At 33.1% G+C, this 12,906-nt stretch overlaps 1 non-coding gene across 1 annotated transcript; it reads left to right on the top strand.

Moving 5' to 3' along the window:
- The first annotated feature begins 8,682 nt into the window (after positions 1-8,682).
- Positions 8,683-8,755, top strand: TRNAF-GAA (transfer RNA phenylalanine (anticodon GAA)). The gene has a single exon. It is a non-coding gene; the product is annotated as a tRNA-Phe (tRNA).
- Positions 8,756-12,906: the final 4,151 nt, after the last annotated feature.

The following is a 12,906-nucleotide window of genomic DNA, read 5'->3' as shown; positions in this document are numbered from 1 at the left end:
TGGCATGGATATTTTCCTTAATTGACAGTGGTTTTAGCCTTGCCTTGCCATTTCATGGATAGCCATGGTGTTTTAGGTTTCCCACTTGTTGTTTTTCTAATTGGTGGCCATGTTATTGATTGTTGTGGGTTGGAACAAACACTATGGAAGCCCTGGAACAACTTGGGTTGAGTTACTAGTTCCTGGAGCTGTAGGTTGGGACAAATGATTAAGAGCCCTTTCTAGATTGAGCTACTAGTCCTTAGATCCATAGTTGGAACAAAACATTCTAGAGCCCTAGAAGTTTGTGAGTTGAGTTATTAGTTCCTGGAGCCCTAAAAATATTAGATAGTGATTGATCTAGTTGATTTTAGTGATTTCTGGACCGTAGAGGTGGAATCCCTATGGTTGAGGGTTGAGGTGGTTTGGCCTCTAGAAGACATGGTTGGTTTTGTCTTGGTTTATTCCATGAGATCCCACATTCATGCTTGGAATATGGTGCAAGGGTGATTGGCTGAAAGAGAGATTTGGTTCATCCCAATCTATGGTTAGTGGTACATGGAAGTCCCTAACTTGGTATTTTCATATATTAATAAGAGTTATTTCCTACTATGATTTATGAATACTTGCACTGGTTATCATGTTGAAATTATGGTTGAGTTTCCATGGTTTGTATGTTGGTTATTTCCTATTTATATGTTGGTTATGTGGTGTAATCTATTTATGGTTCTTGACATGTTTTAATAAGTTATTTAATGGTTAATGGATGCATGGGATAACAAGTTCTATTGCAACTAGTTAGAGAGGGATTAGAGCCTTCATGGTGTTTCTCAGATGCAAACTATCAATTTATGATCATATATGCATTCATGACCTGTAGCTTGCATGTTTTCCATATTTTTGACGAAATTTTTTTCTTGGATTAGGTAGTCCAGGGAAATTTATTGCTTCAAGTTTGAATTTTTAGCTTTGTCATGTAGATTATGATTCTGGAAAGTTACAAGAAATTCTAGGCAGTGGTCGGGATGTCAGCTTGAAAAAGTGGCATAGATCCTAGGACTGCATGCTCAGACCTAAATAATTTAGGTCATAACCGCATGGATGAAGACTTCTGCGTGTGGTTGGAGGCCTATAACTACACCCTTTCCTCGTTATGCTCGCAATTGGGGTGCTAGGTTAGAGAAATAAGATTCTAGCTGAGGGATTGATCAACTGGGGTGGTTTTTCAACTCCTAAGTGATATGTAGTCCCTATAGGATGTCAATATGTGTTCATTTTGTAGGCCCTGCTTCCTTAACTATAACTTGGAGGTCGAGTCATGTCATAGTGACACTCGTCTCATGTTTACCCTTGTGAGCTGATGAAATTGGGTAAATGTGGGAGGGGGCATTTACAGTCTACCCATAAGTAGCGTGGAAGGTCCTAGTCATAGATCATTGCTCTTGCTACCTCCAAAATTGAGCAATTCTTCCTCTCAACAACCTCGTTATGTTGTGGGTTGTAAGGAACCATCCACTCTCTCTTGATTTTTACCATGGTATAGAATTCCTAGAATTCCTTGCTAGTGTAATCACATCCATTATTTGATCGAAGAGTCTTGATCTTCCTTCTTGTCGCATTCTCAACTAAAGCCTTAAACTCCTAAAATAAACTTAACACCTCATCCTTAGTCTTCAAGAAGTAGATCTAGGTCTTTCTATATAAATTATTGATAAAATCCACAAAGTACTTATATCCCCAGAGAGATTTGTAGACATCGGTCCACATATATTTGAATGCACTAAGTCAAGTATCCCTTGCAAATTTTTGTCACTCCTTAGAAAAAATGCTTTTGTAAATTTCCCCAACACACATCCTCTGCAGATGTCATCATAATTTTTTGTCACCTCTGGAACACCTGTCACCATATCACAAAGAAATCTGAGTGATCCATTATGTATATGGCCCATCCTCCTATGTAAGAACTTCCCCTGATCCCTTGAATTAAAGTTGCTAACCAATTCCTTAGGAGTGTCCATCTGCAACCTGTACAACTGGTTTCTCCTAACTCCAATCATTATAGGAGATCTCCTTTAGTAGCACCAGTGCCCCTCTAAAGATTACATCATACCCCTTATCCTAAAGGATAAATACAAATATCACGTTCATCCCCAAGCTGGCACATGCAACACATCATGAATCATAATCGTCTTGTCATTCTCCATCTGAAATAGAATAATACTGCTTACAACTAGGTTGCATTTGGATGTGTTCCACATTTGGATCTGAAATCTGATGTCCTCCTCCTTATAAATGGAGAAGTACTCTCTAACTCTTGTCATATGGAATGACGCTCCATTTTCTACTAGACACCCTATGAAGTTGACCTATATAGGCAAGCAATCAATGTGAATTCTTGATCCATCATGTTGGAGAGTTCATCTACACTCCCTAAAGTTGTTGCTTGCTTCTTTCCCTTCCTCTTCCTCTATAGGAAATCACTGTCATAATGGTTGAACTCGTGATAGCCATAACACTGGACCTTCAAAAGGTCCTTCTTCTTCTCTCCTTTTGGATTCAATCCCTTATTGTACCTTTTCTTTGCTTTATCTTTCCTTGCTATGGCTACATTCTTTTGTTTCTCCCCACTCTTTTAATTTGTACTACGGCTACCACTGACAAGACTAAGTCTTAGCTCCTTCTAGGTGAAATTTCTCCACAATCAATCCCATCATAGTAATGTATCTCATTCATTAATCATTGTGACAAATACATTCCACAACTTAGTCAAACTTTTTAGGGCCACTCGCACCATCTCATCATCATCTGGTTTATCTCCCACTGCAGTTAACTCATCTTGAACAAATATGAGTCTGGTAATGTAATTTTTAATGACTTCTCCCTTCTGCATCTTCTATTCCTTTACTTCTCTCAGAGAAGTAGCTTCCCGTTAGTGGTTGCATCCTGGAATAGTTTCAATATAGTGCCCCACACCTCATTTTTATATATCCAACTCAACAATATGTGGAATTATATGGTCCTTGACTCCATCAAGGATTATCCTCCTAGATCTGGCATCTTCCTTCTTATATGTTACAATTTGTGTAGAATTTGTAGTATGGGTTATCACATTGGTTGCATCCTCCTTGAGACCATTATCTTCCAACAATAAAGCAATTTTGGCTTTCTAGATGCTGAAATTCGAATCTTCATCCAATTTGTCCTATCTCTCAAACCTATTGAGGTCATTTTTAAACCCTTGGAAAATAAGCACAATTCAAATAAAATAAATAACATAAATTGGGTTCAAAACCCTCAAATTTTTTCTTCTTGTGCCTGCGCAAAGCCTTCTTCTACCCTTAGATCTACTCTGATACCATGTGAAATTTTAATATTATTGCAATTAACTAGTTATTATTCTCCTATCAATTCATTGTTCGTCTTTTGAAATTTCTTTGCGGAAAATAATGAATAAAACACTACTGGAACTTCATAGAAAATAAATAAGCCAAAGGAACTGAGATATAATTGCACACACACAAATAATGAACACCAATAGTTTTGGACAAATGTCTTAGTAAAAACCCCAATGTGTGGAAAACCAGTTCTGCAGATGAATATTTTTATTAATTCTTCAACAAAAACTGTGATGGAGAAATTACAAATGTTTGTCATAAATTAGTAAATCAGTCACTTCTGCAAATCAATCTAGCCTCATGGAAGCAATTTGTCCCCTCTAATCAATTCAACCTCCCTCTAGCTTCTGAATCAATCACACGTGCAACCATGGCTCTTGGCCCTCTCTGGAAAACTCACACTGCTGGGAAAATGAACTCAACCTCCACTGGATTTCGACCTCTATTGGAAAATTTGGTTTTCCTGTGAAATTGATCACATTCGAAATCTATCTCCTTGCTCCAACAACTCATCCACTCTGAAACAACTCACACCATTGGAAAGTCGTTGTGATGAATTTCCTATAAATTCTAGAAATCGTTGTAATGAATTTCCTCCAGCAACCCTGTCTCCAATCACTATTGGTCTTGATCTACTTGTGTCCTCACACTTCACTGCAAATATGTGTCCTGATGTGTTCTCCAAATTCCCATTGATTTCCTCTTATAACCTTTCATTGAGCAACCAACAACCATGATCTAATCTCAATCAATGGTTAATATCATCTTGACTTCTTCTCGTGATTTTTCAAGAAGTCGCTAGAGGAAAATCGATGTAACTCAATTGATTTCGATTAATTAAGCTATTTCCCTAAGATAGACTTAGGGAAAATAATAAATTGGCTAATCAATTCTAATTAAGGCATTTTTCTTAGAAAATTTTTATGGGTATTGGAGAAAATCAAACCATTGTGTTCATTAGTCTCATAGACATCATCTAAAACTAGAACACTTGTCCAAGATACATAAACTAACATATTAATCTCATTGCTAGCTATCAGGGAGATGTTCTCCCAATAAATGGAAATCGAGATCTCAACATTTTGTTGGGCCTATAGTCAAGGTTTCCTTCATCATCCATGATGACCTTGGCCTAATACAAGATGGGCCATGGTGATGAGAAGGTGTGTGACCAAAAAGGAAAGATGGTGCATGTAGGGATGAAGGCATCACAAAAGTTTTAGGCTTAGTTTAGACTATGGATAGGGATGTAAGAGATTCAAAGGAGTACAATAGAAGTAATCAACCTATAAATTAAGGGGGGGATGGAGTCAAATAAGAAGGGTGAAAATCCCAATTCAAAAAATGAGAAATCGAAGGAAAAACCACTATAGAGAAGTATGTCAGAGGATACCAGATAAACCTTTAAACCCACAATTGAGAAATAAGGGATGGGAAAAATATGGGAGGAAACAACATCTGCATAGACACTCACCTTATTGAACTTCTGATTAATTATATGAAGAGTTGCACTCTATGGGTGGTGCAATTTGGTGCCTCCTATCTAGACTTCCAGAAGAATGTGGGAGACTAGCGATGACATAAATTCATCTACACATGGGATGATCTTGTGTGACACCTCATTTGGGGCTTTTAATGGAATATTTAACTTAAATACAATTTTCATTTCTTAATGAGATATCTCTAATGTAATGTGAATGCTTTACTACACAAAAATTTACATGTAAAAACTAAGTTATCTATAAAATGGAAAAAAGTTATCCTTTTATTATGTTAAAAAAAATCAATATTTCACTTTTTATTTTGTGACACTTCATTTGGAGATATGTAATGTGAACACTTTACTACACAAAAATTAACCTGTAAAAACTAAATTGTCTATAAATAGAAAAAATATATTTTTATTATACTAAAAAATTCTAAATATTTACCCATTATATTTTATTTCATTCTATTTAACTAAATAAATTTTAAAATTTTATTTGTAATATGCTTATCTAAATATATTAAAGCACTAATATGTATACATCCAAATTGAAGAAAACATTAATGTCTCATATTAAAAACCAAATGATAATTATATTAATAATGTGCCAAAAAAAACTTGTCTAATTAATAAAGACCATTAATTCTAATTTATATTTAAATTCTAAATATTCATTTACACTTAATGTATTGATTGAGAGTTAAAAAAAAAAATATCTTCACTCCTTTACCATTCATGTAATAATGGAGAGCACTTTAGTTCATGTATTTAACATTTTCCCTAAAATGTTATCTGATATTTAAATTTTAACTATATATTTCTAAATAATTTTAATTATATATTATTATTATTATTATTTTAAAATTTTAAATATATTTTTTTGAAATTTTATATATATAAAAATTAAATCATATATTATTTAATTTTTCATATTTTTATTTTTATTAAGAATTATTGTAATACTTTTTAATCATTTTATTGGGGTAATGTTACTATTATTAATATTTTGATAGAATCATTAATAATATATATGTAATATGATAACGCAATAAAATAATATAAAAAAAAATTGTAATTCATAAATAATCGACATGCTACAGAATGGGTTTGGAGCACTTATCTATTGAAATCCATCTATTGGCTTTAGAATTTGGATGTTCTTCCTAGCCATAGACAAAGCTAATCTCTCTCAGCTACAAAGCACCTTTGAGTTGGGGCCATAATTCTGAAAATACAAATTTTATCCAAGCCTACCATGGTACATAATTAGTATCATAAACAAGGCCAAGATATCAAACTCCAACAACCTCCAACCAATAGTTTCACACCCCCATCAACCCACACAACCTAAGGTAGTGCACCAGGTTGTGCCATTGCCCTCGAGTGTTTCCAACTCAGGCTAGATAGGCATGTCTTAGAGCCCTATAGCTTCTAGGAGTTCCAACTACCCTCAAGGGTCTCCAAGCACCCTTCAATCCCATATAGCAACACTTGTCCCTACACTTCTCCCTCAAGGGCTCCCTCCTTAGCCAAGGCATCCCAAGGAGAAGTGCTTCCATACCTAGACACACTTAGGATCCTTGGGGTACGTTAGCCAAATTCCCTCTAACTTAGAATACATAGTGGTCATACTAGTAGATAGCCCACTGAATGGAGGAATCACCCTTCTTATAAATTTGGTGCCTATTACTTTATATTTCAATAATATATTATAATATATTTTCATATGAAGTGACTTCACCTTCAAAAATTAACTAGAGATAATATAATATTCTCTTAGCTTGGCTCCTTTGATAAGCTCCCTAACTCCTTCACCTTTCCTCCTGTGGAGTCTTATCCCCACATACATTCCTTTCCCCTAATCTGCAGTCATGGTGTTATGTTATTAATCTCAGTATGATCACATATTATGACTACTCGGCGCATTGGCCTTTTAACACATAGTCTCTCAGATCTGACCACACATGAACATTGCCTTAAAACACATTTGTACATTGAAACATTAGCCTAAACATGCATAAAAAGGCATGGAGGCCTCAACAAAACCCAATTTAGTAGACTAATTATCATAAGTACATATTCATTAAAATTTGGGGATTAATTTGTGGATATTGCATTCCCCTCCCCTTTATTTAGGCATTTTCCTTAGTGCATTTAGAGACATGTATAATAAAAATTTACTAATATTTGCATGTAAACATCCTCAAGCTCCTACTGAAATCTTTAGGATTGTAACAAGATCACTAAAATTTTGCCAAACTTATGGCTCTGTTGTGGAGCACCTCAATCCTCTTTTCCAAACATCCCAATCTGGTATAATCATCACCATATCTACCAACAATGGAAGAAAAGAATTAGTACATGACTCATGTACAATCTCAAAACTAATTAAAATCGATAAAAAAGGAAATTGATACGGCCCTTCTCTCTTTATTGGCCACGTGCTCATTTATTTTTGTTTAGCATATACATACTTGACCAAGCATATACACTAAAGCATCCTATGGTTCCAACTTGGAAAGACGTTCTACTATTTATTCCCCTACATCCACATTGCCAACAAGGTCTTGGCATATCAAAGTATTTGGTTCAAATAACATTTTATTGATAAAATCCTCTGCATCACCCAGTTGCCATGCAAAATCAAGGAGATTAACCATATAAGCATAACAAAATAGCCCAAGTGTGATATGGTAATCCTATCTCATTCAATTAAAAACATTGTCATCTTTCATTCGCGAACCTTACGTGACTAAAAAATAAGAGAATGCCACAAAACATATATATTTTTTCTTTATGTTTGACACTTGCATCTAGTGAAAAATAATGATGTCATTTTTATCATGCCCATCGCTCTTACATTACCTTGGTACCATTACAATCCTAGAGACTACATCCCTTACTAGCATTAACTTACTAAGACCACGGTTTTTCATTGGAACAAGGCATTAGTGTGGTTTGTAGCACCTTTGTTAAAAAAATTTGATCCATGTGTATGAGAAGATGAATTTCATTCTTTAATAAACATTCATACCACACTTTCGGTCACTTCCATTCTCACAGGCAATCACCTTTTCTCCCCAGGGTAAGCTCTTGACATTAAAATCTAATAATCCATCACATCAATCTAAACTTTATTCATTAACTTCTTCCCAGCTAGAATGCCTTCGAAAAAAATTATTTAGACCATCTTTCAAACCAGCTAATATGTTTGTGCCACTATGATCGAAATGAGACAAAGTTAGAAGGGTTTTGCTGATAAGATCTTCGATACTCTTTTTGATTTCATGAACACAAGATCCCATCTCTTCAATTTTTTTGTGATGATAGAATGAAACATAGTTTGAAACTTGGATTGCATTTTTTTCTAAGACAGTATTTTCATCACCAATTTGTTGACTCTAGGTTATCATAGAGTTGCATAAACAAGACAAAAGACTGCCCAAATTTTAGCTATAGTAAATGGCCCTCTTCGCAAGCCAACTAAAATACCAAAGTTGCGAGTGACAGATTATGATATGCTGATATCTCCGGTTTCAAAAGGATGGTTCAACATGTTTTGATCATCGGAGGATTTGGAAACCTCATTTGCACTCTGAGAACTTCCCAACCAACTCAAATCTAGACTAACAGTGTTAAAAAAGTCACTGTCCATCTTAGTACTCTATTGCTGAAAGTTCGCTGCCATCACATCCAGATGAAAATCCCAACTTCGTTGCAGCGTCCCCACCTTTTAGATTTCCTCGCCACTTATTGTTACCAAATCTTTTTTTCTTAGGAAATCGATCATACGAGGATTTCTCATTCACGAACTTTTGTGCAGCGGGGATAGCTCAGTTGGGAGAGCGTCAGACTGAAGATCTGAAGGTCGCGTGTTCGATCCACGCTCACCGCATCGTAGCTTGTCAGGTGTACGCTAGCCATATCGTAGCTAGATAGGTGTTCACATTTTTGGATGATAGGCGTTGCCTTGAATGCCAACGTGGCGCTAAATGGTAACATAGTGGATGATAGGCGTTGCCTTGAATGCCAATGTGGCGCCAAATGGTAACATATCTAAGCATGCGGTTGTTCCTCTGTGTAATAATTTTATGTTAAGCTGTGGAATATTAATAATTATTTTATGTGTTATTAGGTTAAGTCGTGTAATATCAATAATTATTTTTTATGATATAAATATATTTAAATAAGGTGTCAATATTAATTTATAATTAAAAAATATTTATATAAATTAGCTAAAATTTAATTATTATTGTTTTTCAGTTTTTAAGATACACTTTTTAATTTTTCTCGACAGATTTTATAAATAAATATTTTTTAATTACTTTTCTTTAAAAAACTCATTTTTAATCTGGCCTGCAATATTTATTTTTTTATATATTTAATTTTATATCATAAAATTTTGCATTAAAAATTGTGATAATGTTTTTTAAGTATTGTTTTATATGATTGTTTATGTTTGAGTATTTATTTTTAATGTTCAAAAATTTAGAATTTTTTTAAATAAATATTTAATAATATTATAAAGTAATTTTTTATTTTTATTTTTAATAAGAAAGAAATTGAGATATCTTGTTCTAACAATTTGAAATGTTTTTTTATATAAATATTGGTTGTAATTTATGCATAAATACATATTTCCAATTCATTAAATGGATGTTGATAATGTTTTTAATTTATTAAAGGTTTATTTGTGATGCAGTTTGTAATATTAAATGTTTTATAATTCTTATTATTTTTTCATAAGTACAAAGCATGGAACTAAAAATATGAAAATCTAAAAAATAGGATTAGTTACGGGATTGATGGTATCAATGGTATCTTTTCTTAATAGGGAGAAGGATTCATTTCCTAAAATGCTAGTTTGGTTTTATATCCGCTACCATTTATTGTCTTTTGTGATGCCTAGTTTTTTTAAGGAATTTCTAATATCGAATTGGAAGTGGATTTTTATTTGCTAATAGAATGTCTTCAAGGTGCCATAAATCTTGAAAGTGTGCACGTGCACCCACAAACATATTGTTTGGATCTTCTTACATTGTTTATATCTATTGGTTCTAGAATCATCTTTAATAGTAGATAAAACAAAGGTAGTGAAAAAATTAAGTGGACTATAATTTTTTGACATCCTTCAAGTACTCAAAGCAATTTCTTCGAGATTGGGGTTTTCACTTACTCTTCTTCATGAAATTCATCCAATTCATCTTATTATGTTGAGTTAGATTTTCCATTCTCTAACTCAAACCCTGTTCTCTTTGCTTCTCCTTCTATTCGCTCATTGCTTCTCCTTCTATTGGTTCATCTTCATGCTTGGGATTATTGATAACTTCTCCAAAGATCACATCATGATTACAAACAATATTCCTTATTACTAGATTGCAAAGTTTGTAGCCTTCTATTCCATCTTTATAACTAATGAACATACATTTATATGCTTGACCGTCCAACTTACTCCTTTTCTCCTTTTGAACATTAGCATAAGCATCACAGGCAAAAACTCAGAGATGTACATGAGACTATTTCTTTCTAGTCCATGTGGAGTCTTATCAAACAATGTTAATGTAAGTGATCAAATGATCAAATAACGTAAAATATATATTGCATAGGCCAAAAATTTATATTCTATGCTTGCACCTCTAAGTATATTTCTTTCTTTCTCCATCAACGTAGTATTCATCCTTTCTACAACTCCAATCTATTAAGTTGTGTAAAGAGTTGTATTTATCATGCTACTCCACAATGTTTACAAAATCGCCTAAAAAAAATCCACTAAACTCCCTCCATTATCAGTGCTCAACTCTTTGAATTTCTCAAAAACCTTAGATTTCTTATTAAGGAAAGACAAACATGTTTTCCTAGAAAATCATCTATAAATTAGACATAGTATATATATCCTCCGAGAGATAAAATAAATGTAGATCCAAACACATCACTATATATTAGCTCGAAGATCACTTTTTCCCTCACAACACTACATAGAATTCTCACGTGATTTTGTTTACCATATGCATTTTGTTCATAGAAATTGAAATAAAAAACAATATGGATACCTTTACCCATAACTTTACTATGAAAAATATAAAGCCTCTTCTCTCCAATATGTCTCATTCTCTAATGTTAATTTCATTCTCAAGAACAATGATAATCTTACACCCATTAGTGACAATGATTCTTGATATCTTGTATAGAGTTCCAATATAAACTTGAAACCCTCAATAACACCCTTGCTCCTCAAACCACCTTGCCAAATCCTACTCAAATATATTTTGTTAACCTACATCAAGCATCTTACTCATAAAGATAAGGTTGTTAGAGAAACCTAGAATATGTAAAATTGTAGGAAGTGTTTTAACATGTCCATATTTAAGAAATGATTGGACCCTTTGAATCCATATCACATGAACCTGGTTATTGATTCATCTCTTAAGAACACATTTCCTCCATTACACTTTTCATATTCACAAAACCACTCATATGGGAAGTCATATTAAAATATGCACTTGAGTCAGTCAACCCATCATCATGATCTGAATGTGTATTTATAAATGCCAAGTACACATCCCCTCCTTTGAAGGAGGCCTTTCCTTCTATGAATGGAGCATCATCAAGTCACTTACTTTTATCAAAAAATTATGTTCTATAATATTTCCTATAATACTTAATTTTACCATAGTTCCAAATTTTCTAATAGAAATGTCCTAGATATTTATATATTCCTCTAGATTTAGATCTACCCCTGAAGCTTTATTCTTATTTTTGTATATAGGGTGACCTCTGGAAAATAAGGAATCCTTGGTCCTTGGTCTAACAAACGATTATTTTCCACCACATTTATGTCAATAATAGGTGATGCAGCACATCATCAAGCTCTAATGTGGTTGTATTACTCTTAATAGCTACAACTAAGCTATCCCATGAATTTGGTAAAGAACATTATAGCTTAATGCACTTATCTTCCTTGGAAATTTTAATACCAACAAACAACAATTAAATTATCACAATTTTAAATGCCTTCAAATATTCTGTCACAAAGTCACAATCAGTAATCTTTTAGGAGGTACAACTTCTTTCAAAGTAAATGTTTGCTTATCAGGGACTTATATTGACATAAAATCCCTATCGTATCCCATAACACCCTATATGTAGCATCTCTTGGGGCATTAAATAATAGTGAATTTATAAGGCATATATAGATTGTACTTTTATCCTCCTTATCCAAAATTGTCTATGTTGCCACCACCATACCCATAAGTATAGTACCAAGATCACAATGATGCAGTATTCTTCATTTACAAGAATGTCCTCCATCTTGACCTTCCATCACTCAAATATACAATTAAACTAAGCTTTTGAATCTTAAATATGGTACTAATTGGCATTCTCTTTCGCATTAGAATCAATATAATTAAGCTCATATTCGATCTAGATTTATCATACACCCAAGATAAACTTGTTTTATCAGGTATAAGCTAAACCCAAATAAAGATAATAACCTCGATATAACACCAAATAAAAGTTTTAAACCTACGTAAGTGAATCAATGCATATATATTGCTAACAAAAATAGAAAGAACAAAAATTTCATACATACAATACACAAAGATGTAGCTTAGAAACTCTTAACTAGAAAAATTGGCCTAAATTAGAGTTACAATTGTGTTTGGTTCATATTTTAACTTTTCTATTTATGATACATTATTTAGATATTTCATTGCATTCTAATATGTTAATGTGAATTAGATTAAAATCATAATCCCTTAATGAGGATTAGATTACAATAGGCTAAAAAAACCATTAAATTCTTATTTCATTAAATTTAGACTTATTTTAGTTTAGGCACTTTTGGAGACAAGCCAAAAACATCATTTCTAAAATGAAAAATTGGAGTTTCTAAGGTGCAAAATATATTTCCAAAATGTCAATACCCTCTTTAAAAACTACACTTTTTTCAATTGGTATTGGCACTTTTAGAACTCATTTAGCACATTTTGAATTTGATATAACATTTTTGAAATTCAATTTTAAAAATTTGTACTTTTGAAAAAT

This window comes from Pinus tabuliformis, chromosome 1_1 (assembly GCF_031772625.1).
Source record: "Pinus tabuliformis cultivar Carrire ecotype Pingquan chromosome 1_1, CPIR1, whole genome shotgun sequence".
NCBI lineage: Eukaryota > Viridiplantae > Streptophyta > Pinopsida > Pinales > Pinaceae > Pinus > Pinus tabuliformis.
This window is presented reverse-complemented; position numbering and strand designations above follow the sequence as displayed.